At 37.0% G+C, this 23,449-nt stretch overlaps 1 protein-coding gene across 6 annotated transcripts in view; it reads left to right on the top strand.

Moving 5' to 3' along the window:
• NKAIN2 (sodium/potassium transporting ATPase interacting 2) overlaps positions 1-23,449 on the top strand; it is a 987,104-nt gene that overhangs the window by 707,800 nt on the left and 255,855 nt on the right. The window lies entirely within an intron of this gene.

Raw genomic sequence — 23,449 nt, forward strand, 5'->3', positions numbered from 1 at the left:
GACATTTTCAAGAAAAAAGATAATAGAACCTAATAATGGGTTATCTCTGATTGAGTCAGAGAAAAGAGAGCAGTTAAAAAATAAATCCCTGGGGTGCCTGGGTGGCGCAGTCGGTTAAGCGTCCGACTTCAGCCAGGTCACGATTTCTCGGTCAGTGAGTTCGAGCCCCGCATCGGGCTCTGGGCTGATGGCTCAGAGCCTGGAGCCTGTTTCCGATTCTGTGTCTCCCTCTCTCTCTGCCCCTCCCCCGTTTATGCTCTGCCTCTCTCTGTCCCAAAAATAAATAAACGTTGAAAAAAAAAAATTAAAAAAAAATAATAATAAATCCATGATTTTTGAGCCCAGGGAACTAGGAGGAAACTGCAACTGAAAATGACCAGACGTTATGACTCTCTCAACTTAGTTTCTATCTTACACTGCCTTGTAGATGGCACGGTTCTAATCATTATGCGTGACTCAAAGAAAGGTAGGCGTTAGTACCATTTTCTTGAATGACTGCTGGGGTGATGGGGGAGGGGTGGTATGATGAGTTTATATGTTTGTTAATGGGTAATGCTAACCTGCCTACACAATAGCCAAAAAGATATATCTCTAGGACCAGTCTTACAGTCTTTTTTTTTTTTTTTTACCTTATTAACTGCAGCTATTGTAGGAATAGGTTTTGTATTCTTTGCACCAAGGATTAAGAATCACAGCACTTAACTACCATGCTACCTAGAAACTAATATCATAACATTCCTTTCTTAAGAAAACTGGAAATAAGTACCGTACCCAGAGCTATCTATTATATAACCTACACTTTAATGTAATTAGAACAAACAGGTAAATCAATACAAGGTCTTGTATTTACAAAATGGCTGATGCATAGTCAATATGGTTCCACGTGGAATGAGGACAAGCCACAATGACGTTTTAGTTAGATTCTTTGTACAACTTGAATTATTACTCTTTTGTGCTTACTATGGCAAAAATATCACATAACATTTAAGAATGTCAGAAAAAATATGATTCTTTTCTTTGCTATTGTGTTCTTATTCTAAGACCTGTTCAAAACAACTGCTCTGAAACAACTGAAGTGTCTAAAGTGTCACTAGCTCTACTTCCTGCAACACAGTATACTTTCCCTGAACTTCTTTAAGTAGCAAGTATTTCTGAAGGTCTATCATTAATTCTAGAATTTGTTCTTGACTTTTGTTTGACCCTATATACTTTTTTTTTTATTGTGAGGGTCAACATGAGAGATTCTGCATTCATCTGTTCTGTGAACAACTTGTGTAGGTAAAACTATTCATTTACTCATAAGTTTAGCTAACCGTTATTGAACATGTACAATAACACATAATAGGGGCACCTGGGTGGCTCAGTTGGTTAAGGGTCCGACTCGATTTCAGCTCAGGTCATGATCACACGGTTTGTGGGTTCAAGCCCCGCATCAGGCTCTGTGCTGATAGTGAGGAACCTCCTTGGAATGCTCTCTCTTCCCTCTCTCTCTACCCCTCCCCCACTCACATGCACACGTATGCATGCATGGACTCTCTGAAAATAAATAAATAAACTTAAAAAATAACATATAATACACAGTCATCTGGTCATGTATGAAAAGTAAACATGACACAGCATGATAAATGTTATGATGTGGATCAATAGAGAGCTATTGGGACACTAAATCAATGCACATTACCCACTTTGAGTATAGCAGGGTGGGTAGGAATATGCCAGGAAAGGCCCAGCATACCCCTCAACTGGGTCAGCCAGCATGAGTGATAGTTGCATAGGTGATGGGAAATGGGAAGAGTTTATAGGCACATGGTGAAGTTGGAGAGTTCAATAGCCACCAATTTATTAACTACCTGGCATCCCATGGCAGTAAGTTTAGAACTCCACCCTAAGGGTACTTGGCAAAAAAGACTGTGATATGATTAGCTTCACACTGGGGGAAGGGCAATGCAAGATTCACTTGGAGAGAATTTACTTGGAGGCTGAAGAAGTAGAACCATTAAGAGGCTGTTAAAGTAACCCATAGATGGGAGATGCTGAGAGTCTGAAGAAAGATAGTACCAATGGATGGAGACAGACAGATGTATTCAACAGCTGTGAAGAAATGAGAATCAAAGGAAATCTACATGTTTCTACTATGGAAAGCATTATGCTCTTCGTTTTACCTTGGCACGTTGTTTTGCCCTGTTTCCCTGAGATTCTTTTATCTTTGTGGTTGAACTATTTTCTGTCTTTATAAATAATGGGTCAAATACTGTACCATAGTATTTTGTCTTTTTAAGTAAACATTCACAAGAGATTTGACACCTTACACAAATGTGTTAAGTATTTATTCACCCAAGGCAGTTCCTTAAATATAATTGACTGTCATTAGATCATTTTAGCCCATTGTTCTAAAAGAACCTGATACCCTGTAATAGTTTCAGTAGCTGAGATTACCACATGTAGAGAAATATTATCAAGTCCTGGGTGTAGTAATTTTCTCCCAAATCAGTGCCTGCGGGAATATGAAACTATCTAATTTTTTGGAGGATTAATAACTTCCTCTTTCCTTTAAAGAAGCCAAGTGTGTAGAAATCCTCAAAGGGAAACAATAAATTAGAAAAAAAAAGTGTTTTTTTTCAACTGTACCTACTACTTAATTGAATAAAAAGATAAGCTACTCTTCTACGCAACACCTAGCAATAAAAATCAACCGCCAGCACAGATTGTTTTAAGAGATGCCATACAAGATAAACTAAGATTACAGATTCATAGAATTTTAGAGTTAGAAGGGACTACTGAAATCAATTTTTCAGATAGAAATATTTATTTAGGAATAAAGCTAAAGCTTGTTTGAATTGACAGGTCCTGACAACTCAGAAAACATACACCCTTTATGCTCAAGAATGTGGTTTGGGGCATATTTTATTGTAAAATGACATTCTTGTTTGGCTTGATATAAATGATTGATCATCATGACAATAGTTGATTATATGTTCCTTTTGGGTAAAGAAATCATCTCTTGCACCTCAGAAGTAATCTTACTGCCTAGCATTATCTTCAACTCTAACATCTGCTATTAATGCACATGTAACAGAAACTCACCTCAAATGAGGATGAGCAACCAAACAAAATCAGGGGCAGGAGGATGGAGGGGATGCTCCTGTTATCACAAAGGCCAGGGCCCAACTAGGGCCCCAAACAACATCACCAAGACTTCACCTCTCTTGCCTTTATCTCTCTGCATTGGCTTTACTTGCAGGTAGGTTTTCCCTTCAGTCAATCCGCTCAGTAACATAGCAAATGAAAACCTGCAGTGACAGAAAACACTCAGAATTTTGTCTTCTTGGACTATCCAGGACCAGTAGAGTCAGGTTATTTTCCCTTTAGTCTCCTATTTAGTCTACCCTGCAGAATGATGCTGTGTCTGAGAGAAGGAAAACTGAATGGTCAGGCCTGAGGCATGTGTATACTTTCTGGAAGCAGACTAGAACCACCTAGACTGAGACTGACATAGGGGTGGTACCCAAAGGGAAGCAATGGTGGTCTCAGAGTAAAAGAAGGGGCAAGATATCGTGGTCAGGGAAAACATCAGCCCTCTACACTGCAGTTTTGTGATTTTCTTTATTCCTTAATTTTACCACTCATATGATAATTTTTCCCTGTCTCTGTGCCAACTCTTACCAAACTAAACCTCAGAATAGGCTCTTTTTGTTGTTGTTAGACTGTTATTTTTCTAACCATAACTTATTCCTTACTAGGAAATGCCTCTCTTGTCCTAATCAAAATAGGTGCTTCTATTTTTGTTCTAACGTCCATCCCCAAATCCATAGGTAGCCAGATGTGGAGATTATTGGAGACAGCATGAAAGAGTGTAAGGGCATCATGAGATAATGGCCAGCGTGCTGATTTAAATTCCCAAGACCAGAATGCTGGTCCTAGCACTCACCACCATGGGGTTCCTCTTGCCACAGTGAGAAGGCTGAGATTGCCATGCTCTTTGTGGCTCTGATGCTTCGTGATCCTGGAGCGAAAATAGGTGTGCTCCAACAAGGAAAGGGTGGAATCATATTAGGTTTCTGCCTTGGGGAGAGTGTCCCTTATCTGTGGCCCAACTGCTTTCTTAATACATGACCCTCCTTTCTGTGGTCTCTTCTTGCTCGGTGCTCAGCTTGGGCCCCCCTTCAAATGCATAAAATGAACAAAACCTTATATGCAAGTAGTTATTTGGGAAGTAATCCCAGAAGTAGAAGAGAGGGACCTGGAAAATGAAAGAAAGAAGGAGGAAAGCAAAGAAGAAGGCATCTAGAGAAGCATGCAGATGGCAGGGAGAAGTATGTCCCTATGGGTCCCTCCACCATTGTAGTAGATTTTCCTTTGGGGCACAGACATTTCTGCTCACTCAAAACACCCCAAGCCAGAAAGCAAAAGACAGTAATGCATATTTGAGGCAACATGACGTCAGCATACAAAGAAGCCTTATTGGAACTGTCTGCTGCAGCCAGGGCTGGATAGGAGGAAGAGACAAAAGGTGTCTAATACACCTACCTTGATCCTTGGATTTTTCGAAGATCTCCCTCACGTGTGTAAAGATCTAATGCAGATTGTTGGCTGTGCTTCACCATGTCCCTGACTCTGGACACTTGCCAACTGGCCTGCCTCCAGCTCTGTTGTCTTGTCTTGCTGCTCATCTTTTTATACCTTGTCCTGGCTTGACCAGTCTCTTGCACTTAAAATGTGATGCTGTTCCTGAAATATGTGACTTGTCCCAAGTGAACAAATCCCTCCACTTTGATTAGTCTGGGTTACTTGCAATCTACCGGTAATCAGAATTATTCTCATAAAATGTCATATGAACATTATATGCTCGTATCCTCTTCTGCCTTTACTGGTTTTTCCACTTAACATGCCTGTCTCCAAATTATCCACATCCTTCAGAACTGAAGTCATCTAAGTTTGTCCTCACCTACTGGAACCCACAATGTTTCTCTCAGACTCCCTTCAAAATCTCTTGCCAGCCCCGATTACTACCATATAATTTTACTCGCTTTCTTGTGTGCTTATTTTAACTCCGGTGAATTATAAGTGGCTTGCTGCTCAGTAAGGTACACTATATTTGTATACACTAGAGGACCTAGGTCAGTGTTGGGCAGATGATGGCATTTTAGAAGTTCCTACCGATTAGGTTTTCACACCACTCAGTGTCTGAATGACACCTATCAATACCTCAGGTTGTTTATCTGTAAGCAAATCTAATAAGAGTTCCTACCTCAGAGTGTGAAGAGTAAATCACGTATGTGAAGACAGCCCTGTGTTCTGAATAGAGATGCTCGGTCCTGAACTTACGGGCTATTATAATTGCCCTTAAAAATGGCTGTCAGTGGTACGTGTGTGTTTTTGTTTTTTCCAACTAAGTTAAGTTGAAATTGGCACAAAGCTTTGTGGACATCAATAACTGGTTACTAACTGCCTGTGGTACCAAAAGTTGATAGGCGTTTTTGAGAATGACAGATAGTTGGTTTTGATTTCCAGGTACCTTAGTGTTTTGTCCAACATTGGGATATGTAAGAAAGATGCTTGGACTTCATTCATATTATTCTGCCCGGTGTCCCCTGCTTCTCCCTTCACTTGTCCCATTTCAGGGGTCTTTTAGTGGCTACCTCCTTCATGAACTTTCTCTCTTCCCCAGCCCATATGGCCAGCTCTCCACCTGTATTGCATTTGAAAATCTTACCACAACATTTGGCCTTTATCTTTTTCAGGTAAGGCTTTACCTGTACTAATTGTATCTTTACAACTAGATTTTAAGCTATCTCAGAGCAAGGATCATGTCCAATGCATTCTTTTGTCTGGGACACTTGTTAGCCCACTGCAGGGTTCATGAGAGACTCAGGGAAGACTGGTTGATTGGCTTACTAATTAAATCGTGTTGAATTTCTAAATGTGTAGTTCAATGTACTAGTTTATTTGCAGCCAGCACTCGAGTCAGTACTTATATTTTGCAATGCTGTACCACTGGCCTTTACAACATGACGGTTGTTACAGAATGTCGGTTGTGATGGGAGATCTCTGAATCATTATTGGAATGAAAAAGTAAACAAAGCCAAGGACTTCCTTTAATTAGAAAGCCTTTGAAATTACAGTGCAGAAATCACTAGGCTGCCCTTAAGAAATACTGGATTTTTGCTGTTTGAATGCTCTAAAACCAATACTTCATTAGACTTACTGTCACTTCCATGTGCCTGTTTACACTGAAGGATGCAATGATAACACCAGTGACCTCAAATAATTGCCCTGTAAGTTGGCTTCTGATGAAAGTTCAATTTTCCTGAAAGATGCCTGGAGCTCAAAGTGCGGCACTGACAGCAGCCTGCAAGTTTCTGTTTATTTGGGCTTCATAGAGAAGGAGCGGGAGCAGTTCAGGGAGACAGCCCCTTCCTCCTTGCCGCTGCCCCCAGGCATGAAGCAGCAGTGCTGGCTTAAGGAAGAAATGAATCGTTATTTTCCTTTCGTGATAAGGCACAGGATGCTGACGCACAACCTACTGATGGGCAGCTGGTCGTGGCAGGTCAGAGGGGAGTCCCGGGGAGACTGCCCTGCCACGGAGCCACGCAGCAGAGGGCAACGCTGGGCTTTACAAGTGGAAGGGAACCACTGAACTAGAAATCGCTCAATAAAAAATTCAAACACCCAAGTAATGACTATCGAACGTAAGAAACACATAAGAAAGAAGGGAAATGAGAAAGAATTGTAAAACTGTAGACATGAAATGGTTTCTCTTTAGCAAGTCTTCTTAAGCGTTTTCTGCCCTGGAGCTCTTTGCAACTGAGCCTTTATTGTGTATGATTTTTTTGTCTGTTTACACCTTCAGCAGGCCATCCCTGGGCAAAATTCCTAAAGTAGAAATCAGCCCCTCCACTGCCCACCAGCTCCTCCATCTGGGGTCAACTGAAGCCTCCTCGCAGTGACCTCCTGCTGCCCACTGAATGCCCAAGCCATGCATGGTGCTGCTCCACAGGTGTGCCAGGAATCTCATGCCCTGAACTTTTCCCGCCTCCTGCCCCCTTCCAAACATGTCAGCGCTTTTTCTTCTTTTTTCTTTTCTTTCTTTCTTTCTTTCTTTCTTTCTTTCTTTCTTTCTTTCTTTCTTTCTTTCTTTTCTTTCCTCCTTTCTTTCTTTCTTTCCTTCTTTCACCTTGCCTTGAATTGGTTAGGATTCTCCTCATTGCTACTGACAGAAAAATGCATGAGCTAGCTAACCCAAAAGGAGAATTTATCATAAGGATGCAGGGGTGTTTCATGCACTTCAAGGGCTGGGAAGCCGCTAGGCTTCAAAGACTGGAATTGCAGATTATCAGGCTTTCTCTCAGGCTCCTTTGCTGCTTCTCACAAGATATTGGTTTCATTTTTTTCTCACCATGAAATACTTCCTTTTACAGGATCCATAAACAAATAGCAAACAAACAAAAAGACAAAACAAATGAGGAACAGAAGCAAATAAGCATGACTCAAAGCAAAGTGTGCATTATTTAACTAGCAAGCAAGGGCAAGATTCATTTCTTTGAAACGAGCCTTGTAAGAAAAGGCTGCTCTTTGGACAAGTGTAATCATAATGGCTGCCCCATTCCCACCTAAGGTAAATGTGCTGCCACCTATGTGACCCTGTGGAAGGGAAGAAGCAGCTCCTATAAAAATGGGGGTAAAAAGCCCACAGGTGTCCACTTTCATAGTGGACCTTTGTCTACACAGCCACCGTGCTGTGCTCTCCCCACTTGCATGGACCCGATTGCAGCTTCATTCCTGTTAACAAACCGTGTCTCAGAAGGAACACTGGAAAATTCTCCTAAAGTGAAAATTAGAACTGTCGTAAAAGGAAATTATAGTTCCTCAAATCAAAGGGAGTAGTTGGAGTGTTAATCTGTTGACCCCGATTTAGCTTGTTCTACATGTGATAAATTGATTTAGAGAATAAACATCCACAAACTCATTTTCCTCTCCTCTATCAGATCTGGTGTTAGTGTCCCCAGTTATAGCCCAAGTTTTCTTTTTTCCAAGACCTGTGTTGCTTGCTTTAGGAAGTGTTTTATTTGTACTTTAAAAAGTACACATGTTCACTTTATTGGCTGCAATAATTTTATACACATAAGCATATATATGTATACCTTCATGGTGTTAAAACAGCTTTGTTGTTCAAATCTGTGGGCTCACTGTTCTTTGTGTGTGCTCAGCTCTTCAGTTGCCGACGACACTATATTGTGGATTTGTTAATTGCTTGGTCAGATTCTGCTGGATTTTTCTTTCCTATCTCTCTTCCTCATATCTGTCTATATTAGGTGATATGTAAGATACAAGTTCATGACTACTGTATCTGCCTTGTAAATATTCCCTTTTATTCATAGGCATTGTGTCTTTTTATCCCTACTGATAATTTTGCTTAAGTTCTATGTTGACTGGATTGTGATAGCTGTTTTCTTATTACTCGTATTTACCTGGTAAATATTTAAATTTATTTTTCATAATTTTATGTAACATGGGTTTTTTACATATATATATGTACTAAGCAGTAAGAGTGGAATAATAAATACCTTGTTTATTTATTCACTTCTATGATTTCTAGTTTTAAACATGAGCCAAATCTTATATTTATTGTAATTATGGCTATATTTTCACTTATTTCAAATAGTTTGTCTAATGCTATCTTTTTTCCAGACTATTTTTAGAGATCATAGTTAATTAAATTTAACAAGGCATGTAAGTTTAATTTTGTATGTGTTCTTTTTTCTTGCAGTCTATCTTCTCTTTGTTTACTTCTCTTCTTGATAGGTTCATCTTTGTATATATGTATATACATATATATATATATAATTACATATACATATATATAATTTTTTCTTTTGCAGGGCAATAGTCTGTAGGGATGACTACCTTAGTTATTTTCGGAGAGTGTCTTTATTTTACCATCATTCCAATGCTAGTTTAGCTGTGTAAAGCCATCTAAGGTGGTCTAGCAGTATGAAGATATTACTGTTTCCTAGCATTAACTGTTGCATGTGAAGAAGTTTGTTCTTTGTCTAATTGTTGTCTCTGCAAATAATCTTTTATTTTCATCTTACAGCTTTATTTCCTCTTTTCTTTTTCTTTTTTTCTTTTTTCTTTTTTTCTTTTCATACTGGAGGTCACTGGGGCACCTGGGTGGCTCAGTAGGTTGAGCACCAGGCTCTTGATTTCGGCTCAGATCATAATCTCATGGTTCGTGAAATCCCACATTGGGCTGTGTGCTGACAGTTTGGAGCCCGCTTAGGATTCTCTCTCTTCCTGTCTCTCTGCCCCTACCCCGCTTGCTCTCTCTCTCTCTCTCTCACTCACTCTCTCTCTCTCAGAATAAGTAAATAAACATTATATATATATATATATATATATATATATATATATATATATATACTGAAGGTCATTATGGTATGTTTAGCTGTAGGATCCACTAACGGTTGAAAAACTCTTTTCAACTTGAGAACATACACATTTGGAAACGTTTCAGTTTCTCAGCTATAATTCTTCAGATATTGTTTCTCTGCCATTGCCTCCATTCTCTTAATTGGGGACTCATTTTTATCTTTGAAAAAACTCTTAAACTGTTCATTTTGTGTCTTAGCTGCATTGTATTACAGTTTTATTAATTGTATCTTTTCGTGCTGCATTCTGAATTAATTCTGCTCTGCTATATTCTAATATTTTTATTCTCTTGCTAGCTTAGTTAAACTAGACTTATCCATAAGTAGTTGCTTTTTTTTTCAATGACTATATTGTTCATTTTCAAAATATTTAATTATACATTCAATTGTTCTTATTTCTGCTTGTTTTTGATTTAAATATTGCTCTTTTTTTAATGGAGGTTATTTCTATTTATCACATCTAGCTCCTTAAACATACTTTTACATAATCTTTGTCATATTTTGCCATGAAATTAATTTCATTTAGAATGACTGGTAAGGCAAGAGTCATATCTTACATCTCTACATTCCTAATGCGTAGCACGTGTTAGGCACTTGGTAGAGATCAGAAATAATGTTTAATAAATAATTATACCACTATTGTATTTTGTATAATCAGAGATATTGACTGTTCATCTAGAATTTAGAGAGTATTTATCTCATACTATTCTTGTTTATTTATGAGGGAGCTGAGACTCAGACTAATTTTATCCCCTCTCTCAGTTAAACAAATACTCAGGGTCAGAGCCATGAGTGAAGCTAATGCCACTCCCGCTGCCTTTTTTTATTCTGCTGCAAAATGCTATTTTTTTTGTTTAATTATTCATTTGTTCATGCATAGTAGCTTTCATTTATGTACAGCTATATATGTATACAAAATAATGTAATTATCTGCAAAAATTCTCCATATAGGATCATATTTTATAACTTGAATCTAGATTATGTGTTTATTACTTTAAAACAAATATCTTGTTAAAATTCATCAAGAACAATTTTAATTATGTTTTAATTAACTTTTCAATTGTTTTAATAAATATATTTAATAGTGATTAAAGAAAGAAATGGAAAGATCCATTATGGATTGTCAAGCCATATTCCAGTCACCCTTAAATTCGTTATTTAAACACCAAGGTCTTAAAATATTTATGCATTAAATATGCTCAGTGTCTTCTGTAGCAGAAAGGATGTGGATTTTACATTTGATTTCTAAGCAAATTAATGATGTAGCCAGAAAGCATAGCAGGATATAGTGGGCTATAAAGAAACCAATTTAAGTAATTTGTGCAAATACTTAAAAGTTTTATGAATTAAATTTCAGACAAATTTCCTATGACAAGGCAACTTCCTCACAGAGCACAGCTCCAGTCATTTTGATGTACAGATAGGCAATTAAAAAATTCAAATTAAGAAATTAAGCCTCATGGGCCTAAATCAGCTGATTTTGTAATTTATTTTTTTCTTCGAAAATAGTTTCCTTCAATTAAATATGACAGCCCTTATAAAGCTGTCTTTCTCCCTGTTATCACTGATAATTTTGCACATCTGTAATGATCCACATTCCTTTTCTTTTAAGGAAATATCACTCACTAGAATAGTTGGGAACAAAAGTATTGAGTCAAGCTGACCCGGGATTCAATCCTAGCTTAGCCGTGTACTACCTAGGCAATAGCATGCAAGTTATAAGGCTCTTATAAGCCTCAGTTTGCATATATGTCAAATTGGGATAAGAATACACATTCCATTGTATTTTTAGGAAGGGAAAATGAGATAACATGTTGTATTTAGTCCTCAATAAATGTTATCTAGCTTTGTCTAGAGTTATTTCTACTTATATACTACACATACATATACACCTCTATTTCTAAACTAAATTTACTATTACTAATGATTATTTAAAATACTTTGTCTTACTGGGTCCTTCAAGACCTCTCCAGAAGAGAATTATGCAATGTCTAAGGACAGCAGGCAGTGTATTGCAAAGATTAGTTTTTGAGTATATCAGTCAGATACATGAGGGTGAGATACAAGGCAGCATAAGCAACTAACTTAACTTTTCTAGGCCCCAGTTTCCTCACTCTTATGAAAAAGATATGAAAAAGATATCTTTTTCATATGATTCTCATATGAAAAAGATAATGGGATCATATAAGTTTCCAAATAGATTAATGAATATGAAGGGCTAGCTCATTGTGTGGAATGTAGTAAGTACTCAGTTAACATAACCTTCCATAATTATACCACTATTATAAAATGTACATTGGAAAATGTGTATGGAAAGATACATTTAAGGAAAAGTAAGTGCTTTGCTTGGTGTTAGAGCTAATATATTGGCAAATGTCTTTAATACTGTGACATTCAACTGTGAAAACCAATTATTACACAATTAGAAGCCTCCTCAATTAGGGAAAGATTAGGTCATGTTTTTAAAACACCCACCAATATTTGCTGCCAGCCCCATCTGTGACACAAATTAGAGAGACCCCAGTTAGCAGTTGTTTAAATCATTTTCCTAACACTGGCATCCGTCTCCTTGGAGACATCCATCAGAGACTTGTGTTAACATCTTTCAAGTTGCATCTGGATAGGACCAATATGTGATCAGCTTATTACTACATTTCATTGGGAGACAGTGTAACATTTGCTTTTCATTCTATCTTTAAGCTTCTTTGTAATAAATAAATGCTTCATGAGATATATGCCCATTTTTAATGATATAAACATAAGGACTAAGCATGTTGACTACAAAGGAGACAAATATATATTTAGCAATTTGTCTTCTCAGGATAAGAAATTTATTTAAAAATTAAACTTTAGAAATAAATAAAAGTGAATATAAATTTCAAAAAATAGACATTGTGATGTAAATTTAAGATAAAAGGAAAATGAGATGCTTTCAAAAGGATTTATTATCTATCTCTACAGGGCATCCTTCTTTTCATAATATAGCATGTTATAGCTATACCATTCATTTTGATTAAATAAAACTGCGGTTAAAAGCCAAAGTACTCTAAGGTGACATGAGTGGAGGTGGATGGCATGGGATATATTAAAGCATAAGCACCAACATGAAAGTCCCGACAATAGCATCTGGTCTACTCGACTTTCTTGCATATTTCATTTCTTTAGTATTTTAAGATTCTATCATGACCAAAAGAATATGTTTTCAAAATATTGTTTGGTAAAGCAATGGACCGTGATGGGAAAATCTATTTTCTGAAGGTTTCATTTGTTGTATAATTTGACTTAAAAATAAATTTTATGTTAAAAAAATCAAAATCCTCTAGAATCTTTTCTATATCTTAGGTTCAAGGAAGAGAAAGTGTGGTGGTAAGTGAGTGGGGAAAATAACATTGATTGACATTGATATATAATTTTGATATATAATTATTTAACATTGATATATAATTTTGTATAAACTATTTTATGTCTTTAAAAGTTTGATATGTTTAGCCTCACTTAAATGAAGACACAGACTCAGAGGATAGGTGTCTTATCCAGCCAGCAAAAGCCAGAGCAGAAACATAAACTCAGAGCCTCTGATTTCAAGTTCTGGTTGAAGACCTTCACAACTACCTAACAAAAAATGAAGAACAAGATACAAACTATGAGTTTAGATTAGACAAAAGCACTTCTCAGTCTTAAACTCCATTGCAATAACAATATTGCTAGTCTAAAACGCTAAGGATGGGAGAAAAGATGGCCTGACCTCAAAGGATCTTACAGACCCAAGATCAGATAGAGTAGCCCCTGAGCTTCATCTTCATTTATCAAAGGTTTATTGTCATCAGTATAATGCAACCGTTACTAAAATTCTTATCTTGAGTAATCAGTAAACTAAAGAAAAAGCAGGCTGTAAAAACAATATTTGTAACATTTGAGCTTTTAAAAGGAAGAAAGAAGAAACAACAAAAAAAGAAAAATATGTGTTCAGCAAACATTTTGATGAACAGATAGTCTGAATTTCTAAATATAATAATAATGCTAGATTGGTCTCCTTTATCTAAGTACTTCACAGCACTTGATAAACATTAAATTAGAGCTTTTCTCAGCATGGCTGCTTGGTGAATATTAAATAATAATAAAAATAATCCAAACACCACTGTGAAGTCAAAGAATATTTCTTTTTACTAGATATTTTCCCCTACCCTTACAAGTTTAATAGAATTTAAATGGTATACAGTATGTATACCAACTGGTCTAAAAATTAAGAAATGTGGCTGTTTTGTCATCTTAATCAAAATTTGCATTCCATTTTCCTTGAGAAACTTTACATACTGTTATACAACAAATAATTAATACCTTTACAAGAACATCATAAAATATAGAATAGTAAATAAGTCATTATGCACTTAATTTCAATACTAATTCTCTACAGACTTAATGAGCTCTTCATTGTAATAAGAAAGTTGATGTTTATTTTTATCAGATCTAACTTCAGAATAAAACACATTTTACCAATCTATGACCCAACTTGATGTTTCATAAAAAAAAATTTAAGGGGGGAATGTCTTGCCATTAACTAGTGTTAAGGTGATTAAAATAAATACTGTGTAATAAAGTGATAAATTAGAAATGTTGACTGATGTGCCAAAACACAAAAGATGCTGCATTCTGAATTGGTACAAGACTAATGTAGAACATACAAAAGTAGTACAAAGCCTCTAGTCCACATTAAGTGGATAGCGGGATGAGGTTCTGGGAGTTGAGGGGAAATAGTGAAGGCGTTTTAGTGGGGAGATACAGGTAGGAGGAAAGTCCCATTCCTGCAAGGGAAGGGGTATGGTATTCTTCAAGATATGAAGGTCCTTCACCGGGTAACTGAAGAACATGAGCTCTGAGCTCTGTTGTTAGTGGGCACATGGCCTGGTATCTGACCCCTGCCTAGGAATCTCTAAGGTAAAGACAAGCAAGGAAGTGCTGGCCAAAGAGTGATAAGAGTCATTACTGCATTGGGATCAGTCTGTTCCCAGTGTTTGTTGAGTAGAAATGCCATGCTTATTTTCCAAGAAGCAGATGCAGGCCACCCGCTAAGAGGGGAGAGCCAACCAAGTTCCACATGAAATTCTATCAGATGAGACCTCCTAGATGTCAATAGTTCTTGGTACAGAAGGAAGTACAGGTGGGCCATAAGAATCCTGGGGTGGAAAAGAGTAACTTTCCACTGGTCAGGTGAAGTTCCTTGTGAGAGACCCACCACAGATCGGGGTCCTTGAAGAGTCCCCCGAGATTCAGTCAGCTTCAATAGAGGTCAGTCCCAGAGAGCAGGAAAGCAGTCAGTGATACTGCAGGTAAGGAAGAACTTTTCAGCGTCCCTAACTTCTCTTCCCACCCCTTACCTCCTAACAAATCAGGAGGGTCAGAAATCTCTGTTTGCAAGACAGAGGATGAAGAGTTGTGAAATAAAGGATCCCCAGCCCCAACGCCTCCACCTTCCCAGCCCCAGGTCCTCTCCTATAGCATGTACAATTGTGGAAGGTTAAAGCAATAGCAATTTGGGATAAATATGAAATATAAAGCTATGTGGAACTGGTCATTCTAATTGCGAAATTTAATTTGTATTTTACCACTTAGAGTGAACGTTTTAGTAACTAACAGAGGGCAGAAATGTCACAGAATAGCTTGTGTTCTAATTCAGGGGCAGGGAATGTTTTCTTTACCTCAGCCAATTTGAAGTGACAGTAGGAGGAAAAGAAATAGATGATATCTGAATAAATTCAGTGAGTCCTGCCTGATCAACATACCAGTTACAGTTGTTAGATTTAAATGCAAAATAGGTTACTGATAATTTCAAAGCTTCCTGAAACTCAAGATCCCTAGCTTTTAAATTAAGGACTAAGAGGTGAGAAAGCCAGCATTTTTAAGTATTTAAATCCTAGTAGTAACCAGAAGAACCAAAGTTCTTTTGTGTACCTCTAGATGAAGATACGTATAATTCATGTATGACAAAGAGTTGCATGGATAGATTCTTTTGAATTTGTAAATTACAGATCACGCAAAACATGGAAGAATCAATAATTCTCCTTCTCCGGGGAGTGTCTTAAATCTCTTCTATTAGGATACTGTAAAGCCTTCTCACTTCATTTAAAAAGGAGAGGGAAAGCATTTGAATCTCACATCAACAGAATAGCCTCCGGAGGCATAGGACTGAATTCTGTTTACTAAGGCACAACTTGTATATGTAGTGTTGCACCAATTCCTGTCCTGAAAATAGCTTAACTTTGAGTCACTTGCTCTTTAAATGGAAACTGAAAGCTATTTGACTTGAAAATAATCTCACTTAGGAAGTAAAGCTAGCTTTCTTCATTAGAAACAATGAAAAAATAATTTGAAAATGACATTCTCTTCCCTCTGCTAAAATGAAAGCCCCTTTCCATAAAGACAAGCAATGGATTAAGTCCATGCAAGACATATGACCATTGGTGGGATAGCATCAAATACATTTTGACAACATAGCTGGTTTATATCAGATAAATCTTATGGTGAGCTTCTTTAGATGACTGAGTCAGTTAATTTGTCCTTTCTAAGTGCTTATTGTTTGACAAATATAACTTCAACTCAATTTGTTTAACTACTGTTTTCTCCAAGTTTATAGTAAATAATCTGGAAACAGTATATCACCATGTGTATATATACACACACGAGCACACATACATACATATCATTATTTTTATCATTATAGCTGATTCCTACCTTTGTGTACACCCATCAAATGCTAACTACTTTACTTGATGACACTGATATAGTTGTTTATGTGCAATGTACTAAACGAGGGTAATATAATTGGTGAAATTGGCTTTCACTTACCCGCAAAGCAACTACAAAATGAAATGATACAAACATTAGTCTCAGGAATTCTGCCATGAAATTTGATTATTTGATTCTGTGTTAGTGACAGATACTGTATACTCTAATGACACATTAGAAGTAAATAGCAATATTCAAAGACTGCTTTCTCTTCTTCATCTATTTTTAACATTCTATTTTGAAGAAGCTTTCCCAGAAAAAAAAAGTAGTGCAGGAAAATATCAATTTGTTCCTTCCTGATTTCTTTTTAAATATGTTTTTCTGATCAAAGTTCTGGTGTAGTATATAATATGAAAGAATAGTAGGGACACAGAATAATATATGGATGAAGGTACACGTGATATTGTTAATGTTAATCTCTCACACACACACATCAAATTTCTGATTTGTTGGGCCAAGAATATGGACTTTAGTAGAACCAACATTAATAGAGTAGGAACCAAAGAGCATTTTGGTGTGGCTTTTGTTCCTTACTTGGGTATCTTAGTGTCCAAACATGGCAAGCAGTTACTGGTGATACTCTCCATGCAGATATTGTCCACCTAGAATTAAGAAAATGGCTGAGCATTTGTTGAATAACTGCTTTTTATGTATCAACAGCAAAACCACATTCTGAAATGAAGCCAGTATTCAAGTGTCCCTGAACAAGAATCTCAAGTTATCTATCATATGTACATATCTATTATATCTCTCCTAATATAATTTGAGTATGCCTTTATTTATCAAGGCTGTTGGGAGACTACAAAGGTGTAATATAAACAGATATTAATTTCACCCTGTCTCATTTCAGACTTCTATTACAAATATATCATAGGGAGGTTTAAACAATAAACATTTATAGCTCACAAACATTTATATTTGTGGAGCTAGGAAGTTCATGGTTAAAGTACTGGCAGCCCTAGTGTCTAATGAGAACTTTATTCCTGGTTTGCAAGGTCGCTTTTCTCCTGGCATCACCACATGGCATAGAGCAGAGAGAGTGGAAAGAAGCTTCCTGGGATCTCTTCTTATAAAAAGCACTAATTTATGAGGGCTCAACCTTCTTGACCTAATCAGTTCCCAAGGGCCTCACTTCCAAATACCAACGTTAGGGATTAGACTTCAACATAGGAATTGGGAAGAGAGGACACAAACATTCAATCCATAGCACATCCTCAAGACATTTATAGCCTGATTGGATAAAGTTTAGGGAAGGATAGAGAAGTTCACTGTGGCTTAAAAACTCAGGTAAGTCACCAATGAGCAGGAAATATTTAAACTGGGCTTTAAAGAAGAAGTAGTCATTTTGGTTGAAAAAGTGGGGATGGAGACAGGGAGGCAACAGTGAATAGGAGAACATCTGAGGTGGAGAGGGGAGCAAAGAGAAAGTAGACAACTCATTTTGAAAACATCAAGACACTTGTTCTCAGTATCATAGTTCTGATAAGTGGAACACTGAAGTTTCTGAATATAAAGTGCCCAGCAGCCTTTCTTTGCTAATGGACAAGTCGGGGAAACTCAGCACAAAGAATATCTGAATATAAATGGATCTGGCAAGTCATAGATCTATTGTTATGAACACCCAAGATTTTGCTTCACATTTTCTTTTGGACACAAAGTGCCTGGTTCTTTTTCAAATTAATGATGTAAATAAAAAGTACTTTTTAATATTTTAAAGAAAAAAACAAGTAAGAAATGGTTATTCATTGCAAATGGTATTAGGGAAAACTGAATGCCTTAAATGCATCTGGACAAGGATACCATAGACTGTTAAAATACGGCCATTCTTTCTGCCTTTGCTAAACTCCTTGATTTATTAGTAGTTTCAGTAAAGAGAACATTCTAATGCTTTTTGGTGGAACTATCTAACATAAACAAACTAATTGAATGATATAAAGTATTCAGGGTCTCTAAATTATGTTTTACTATCACATTTTAGATATGTAATAACATTTACAAGATTTGACTATTCAATTATAAATACATACAAAAATTACTTTAAAGTATGGGACATTGTAAAATAATTATCCTGTACATTTGTTCAGCTCATACCCTAAGAACAAACCTATTTAGAACAGCTGGAGCCTAAAACTGACATGCACAGAAGCAGTAGTTGAATAAATTGTACTTAAATGGCAATTTTATACACATCTTTGTCAAATGTCCTGTTACGTGATTTTGTCTCCTGAAAATGTAGTTAAAAAATACTTTCTCTAAGAATCAAGGAAGGGGTAAAAAAAAAGAAGAGAAAAGAAAAAAATAAGAAAGAAAAGGAAGAGAAAGAGAAGAGAAGAGAAGAGAAGAGAAGAGAAGAGAAGAGAAGAGAAGAGAAGAGAAGAGAGAAAAGAAAAAAAAGAAAAGAAAAGAAAGGAAAAGAAAAGAAAAAAGGGCAGAGATCAGTTTGGGTACTTGATTTCAGGTGGTAAGAGTGAAGTCTAATGGGTCTGTTGCATCTGTCCCTTGCTTTTCATTTACAGTGCTATCAGCCTAATGCCAATACTATTGCCTGAACAAAAACCTAGTAGCTTAATTCCTTCCCATTCCCCTCTACTCCCCCCGCCCTTTTTCTCTATACACACATCAACACAGGCAAAATGATAACCATTGAAGTCTGTGCAAAATCATGAAGTTCTTTTTCTGATAATGTTACAAATCATCTGCTGATATTTCTTGGATTCGGCATTACTATTACATGAAATTTACAGTAAAATCTCACAATGAACCCTCAAAGCCCCATGAGGTGAACCATGTGATATGTCCTCTTTCATGTAGAAGCAGAGGATATTAACATATTGCCACATTCGCTTTTTTTTTAAGTTTACGTATTTATTTTGAGAGAGAGAAAGCATGTATGCAAGCAGGGGAAAGACAAAGACAGAGGGTGAGAGGAAATCCCAAGTAGGTTCCACGCTGTCACCACAGAGCCCAACATGGGGCTCGATCCCACAAACCATTAGATCATGAATGACCTGAGCCAAGATCAAGAGTGGGACACAACTGACTGAATATCCCAGGTGCCCCTTTATTGCCACATTTTCTAAGCAAACTGTGCCAAGGAATTGATCCAGTCAAGTTTGTATTACATCTGTAAACCATCATTTGGGAGATAAAATACAAACAATCTCATCTCTGAAATAGAAATTCATTGGTGTAAGAATCCTAGTAACTTGTGGTTTTTGGTATGTGTGGCCCCCTAAACATATGAGAAAGGAAAATGTTTCTCTGAATTATAAATGAAGTAAGAAGAAGCAATAATGGGATTTCATGGGTGCAAGTCCTAATTGGATGGGGCAGAGAATATCATTAATTTTTTTCCAATAGCATATGATATTCACCCTAGAAAATACTGAAAGGATCGTATCTCATCTTCCCCCTTTTTAAATTTATTTTTTAAATTTGTTTTAATGTCTATTTTCTGAGAGAGAGAGAGAGAGAGAGAGAGAGAGAGAGAGAGAGAGCCTGAGTAGGGGAGGGGCAGAGAGAAGGAGACACAGAATCTGAAGCAGGCTCCAAGCTCTGAGCTGGCAGCACAGAGTCCAGTACTCAAACTCACGGACTGCGAGATCGTGACCTGAACTGAAGTCAGAAGCTTAACCAAAATGAGCCACCCAGGTGTCCCTCTGCTTCCCCTTTCCTGAAAGAGAAGCTTGGTGAATATTGCAGGGATGTAGCCACAAAACTCAGATGTCCCCTCTGTCCTCATCCAGCTCTCATTTCTAAAGAAGAGAGCCAAGATCCTTTAGACAATCAAAGATTGTCACCTTCAGATAGGGAGAGGAAATTTCCAGGCAGAAGATATAATCCTGTATATAGCTTTTCAAATCATGAGAGCAGATAAATAATGGAGGGAGGGAGTGCAGAGAAGAAAAGACAGCTCCCAAGGACTAAAGTTTGGAAACTACTGCATTCACAGAGCAGGAGAGTGAATCAGAGGAAAAGCAGGAGCACACAGTAAATCACATAAGAAACCAGGAATATGTGGTGACATGAAAGCCAAGAGAAGATGTTTCAAGGAGGAGGGTGTTGCCAACTTCATAAACTACTGTGGCTGAGACATGGAGGTAGATTAGGGTAAAGAAGGAACCATCAATTTTGCCAAGATGGAACTGCTTGGTGATAGTTCTAGGCAATGGGTCCCACCAAAGCCTGACTGAAGCAGTGTGGAAGATGGAAGGTGAGGACAATGTCAGGAGCTACAAACCACTCTTTTAAGGAGTTTTGCTATATGGTAGCTGGAAAGAAATATTAGGTCAATGGTGAAAATTTTTTAGTTACAAAAATAGTACAACATTCCCATATACTCTTCACCCATCTCCCTCTTGTGTTAATATCTAACTATAGAGCAATTATCAAACTAAAACATCACCCTTGGAACAATAATATTAACTAAGGTATAGAACTTAGTCAGTGTTTCCACTAATGTCTGGGATCCATTTTGGGTATCAATTTTGGGTATCAATTTTGGGTATCAATTTTGCTTATAATCCAATATTATCATCATTTATTATGGTGCTCAGGTTGTTTTAACTTGGCTGTTGGAGACTCTTTCAGGTTGCCTCCTGTGACATTTTTATATGCCCTAATCCTTTTAATTTTCTCTTATTTTTAAAAATTTCTTCTCTCTCTCTCTCTCTCTCTCTCTCTCTCTGTATGTGTGTGTGTGTGTGTGTGTGTGTGTACACATTTTCTTGCTTTCTGATACCACAATATGCTCACACATTTTTTTCCCTAACTCAGCCCTGGAATCAACCAGTTCTCCGAGAAGCATAAGTTCCTTTTATTGGGGATTGGTATTTAGACAACTGCCATCTGGACCCCGGTGTGCTCTTTGATTGGTAATGTGGTATCTTTGCTTCTAGCCTCAAGAGTGACTTTCAAGATGAAAGATTAAAGTACTAATGCTTTTAGGAGCAAAATCTTTGAGAAGGAGATGGTGGTCAGCTCCAGAGCACAAGTGAAGGGTTTGGCCTTTGATAGAAACTGGGACATTGCTCATTGTAAAAGAATAAAAGAGAAAACATGAGTTCAGGTTCAAATAGATAATGGTTTGGATAGAAAATGAGACAGTTCCTATTTGTTTTCCTAGTGCTGTTCATAAAATATTAGGCAAGATCGTTAGCAAAGAGTGAAGGAGGAAAGTGATGAATTTGAGTAGAGAGAAGGTATTAGAGAATGTGAAACCTAATATATTAAGGAATTAAGATGGAATTGCATCAAGGATTGCCATTTTTGGGATTTGTGCTCATGAAATTAAAATGTTATAGCATCATTTTCTGATGCAGGCATGGAATAGGCAGATAAATTTGGTTAACCTATAACTGAGGTTTTGCTAGGAGACTGCAGGAAGTGGGCAAGATAGGTAACGATATTTGCAAGTCAGTGATTGTTTCAGTGTTATGATGGTGAACCATGGAATTAAATTGGATAAGGGAATAAAAGGGGGGAAATGGTATAAGTATTATCAGTCTTTTGTCATAGAAAAAAATCTGATTTTGTTTACGACTATGAATTTATGTACATAATTTAGTTGAATGCTATATGAACGAAATTGAGAAAAGTAGAGAATTTGTAGTAGGGTCTTCCCTTTAACTAGAGTTCAGCAGCACTGCCATTTCTCTAAGCTTTTATTCCTTGACCTTGCCAGTTGACCCCCTCTCTTATATATGTCTTAGTCTCTGATACATCTTTTCTCTCATCTCTCCCTTCTTTTCTACCAAATGTCAATATTTCGAGACTATTTCTCTGGTGAGAACACAATCATTTCTTAAGCAACTGAAGCAAGCAAAAAAAAAGTGTGCTTTTAAAGTCACAGACATCTCATCCAAGTCTTTGTCAGGGAAAAAGTGATATGAACTGGGGGGATCACAGTGAGTATCTGCAAGGTCACTAGGATAACAAGTTTGAGAGTCACTGACAGCATCATTGCCCATCTTCTATCTGAAAATATTTCCTCTATCCCAATCAAGGTCATATAAATGAAGCCAGAAAAGTAAAAATAAAACCTATTCTGTAGGAGACTCCATTAACTAATCTGAAAACAAATTGATGAGAGGATGTGGTTTAATTTTTCACTGGTCAGAGTCATTACTTTGTGAGACATGTTTGGTCACCTTTGATGTGTCAGCTAAATGGCTGTTTCTAAAATTACCTTGACCATTATTCATGAGAGCATTAGTAATTACTCAGTGGTTAATGAAGTTGGTTTCCAGTTGATGATTGTTAGAAAGTGAGCGTGACCCGTTGCACAACAGCATATTGAACAGAAGTCTCAAATTTACACACCCTCTGCTCACTGGACTTGGTTCAGATCTGAAAACACTATTAATAGCCCTAAAAAGAGAACATTTTCTAAAAGAAACATTCTTTGACATCCAGAAACTCCAATTTCAGTTGTCTCCTAGTGATACTACTAATAATGTTCTCATACTCTTTCTGTGTTCTGAGTAAATCATATACATACTTTAGGGTATGCACTGGTTTTATATCTGCCTCTTTCAACTAAAATTCAAAGCACATGAAGGTGCAAACTGCCTGAGCCTTCCAGAGTCAGGCAAATGCTGGGCACATAGCAGGCACTTGAATCAGAATGAGTCAGGCAAGCACTTCTCTGATATTCAAAGAGAAGTTGGAGCAGTCTTTAGCTTGTCCTCTTTTTAATCAAGTCAGTTGCCAACTCAGACCACTTCTTTCTACACACAGATTAGATCTATGTAGATTCACAGTATTTGAGACATGGAAGAAATCTTGAAGACTATCTAATATGGCATAGTCTTTTATATAAAAGGACTCATGTAAGAGTTAACTGAATATACCAATATTACGCAGCTAGTGTAGTGAAGCCAGTGAAGGCACCGAATTGAATATTTATACAGGGGAAAAAAACTTCTTGATGCTTACTTGGCCAATAGAAGGAAAGAGAGTCTCAGAATCAAAGTCTAAAGGCTGGGTTAGTCACTTTTGTTTAAAAAAAAAATTACACACTTTCCAATCTACAGATCAGAGCCTGAACATCTCAGTGGTTTAAGCTTAGACATAATACTTGGTTCCCAAGTATATTTATGCAACTAGGAATTCATAACAATTTAAAAGACATGCTGCTCCAGTGAAATTATTTGAATAATTTTTTATTTTATTGGCATTTACTTTAAACCACTGAATTAAAGACTGTGTTTTAGAAAGCAGACAGAAAGATTTTTTAA

The sequence above is a fragment of the Felis catus genome, chromosome B2, assembly GCF_018350175.1.
Source record: "Felis catus isolate Fca126 chromosome B2, F.catus_Fca126_mat1.0, whole genome shotgun sequence".
Taxonomy (NCBI): Eukaryota; Metazoa; Chordata; class Mammalia; order Carnivora; family Felidae; genus Felis; species Felis catus.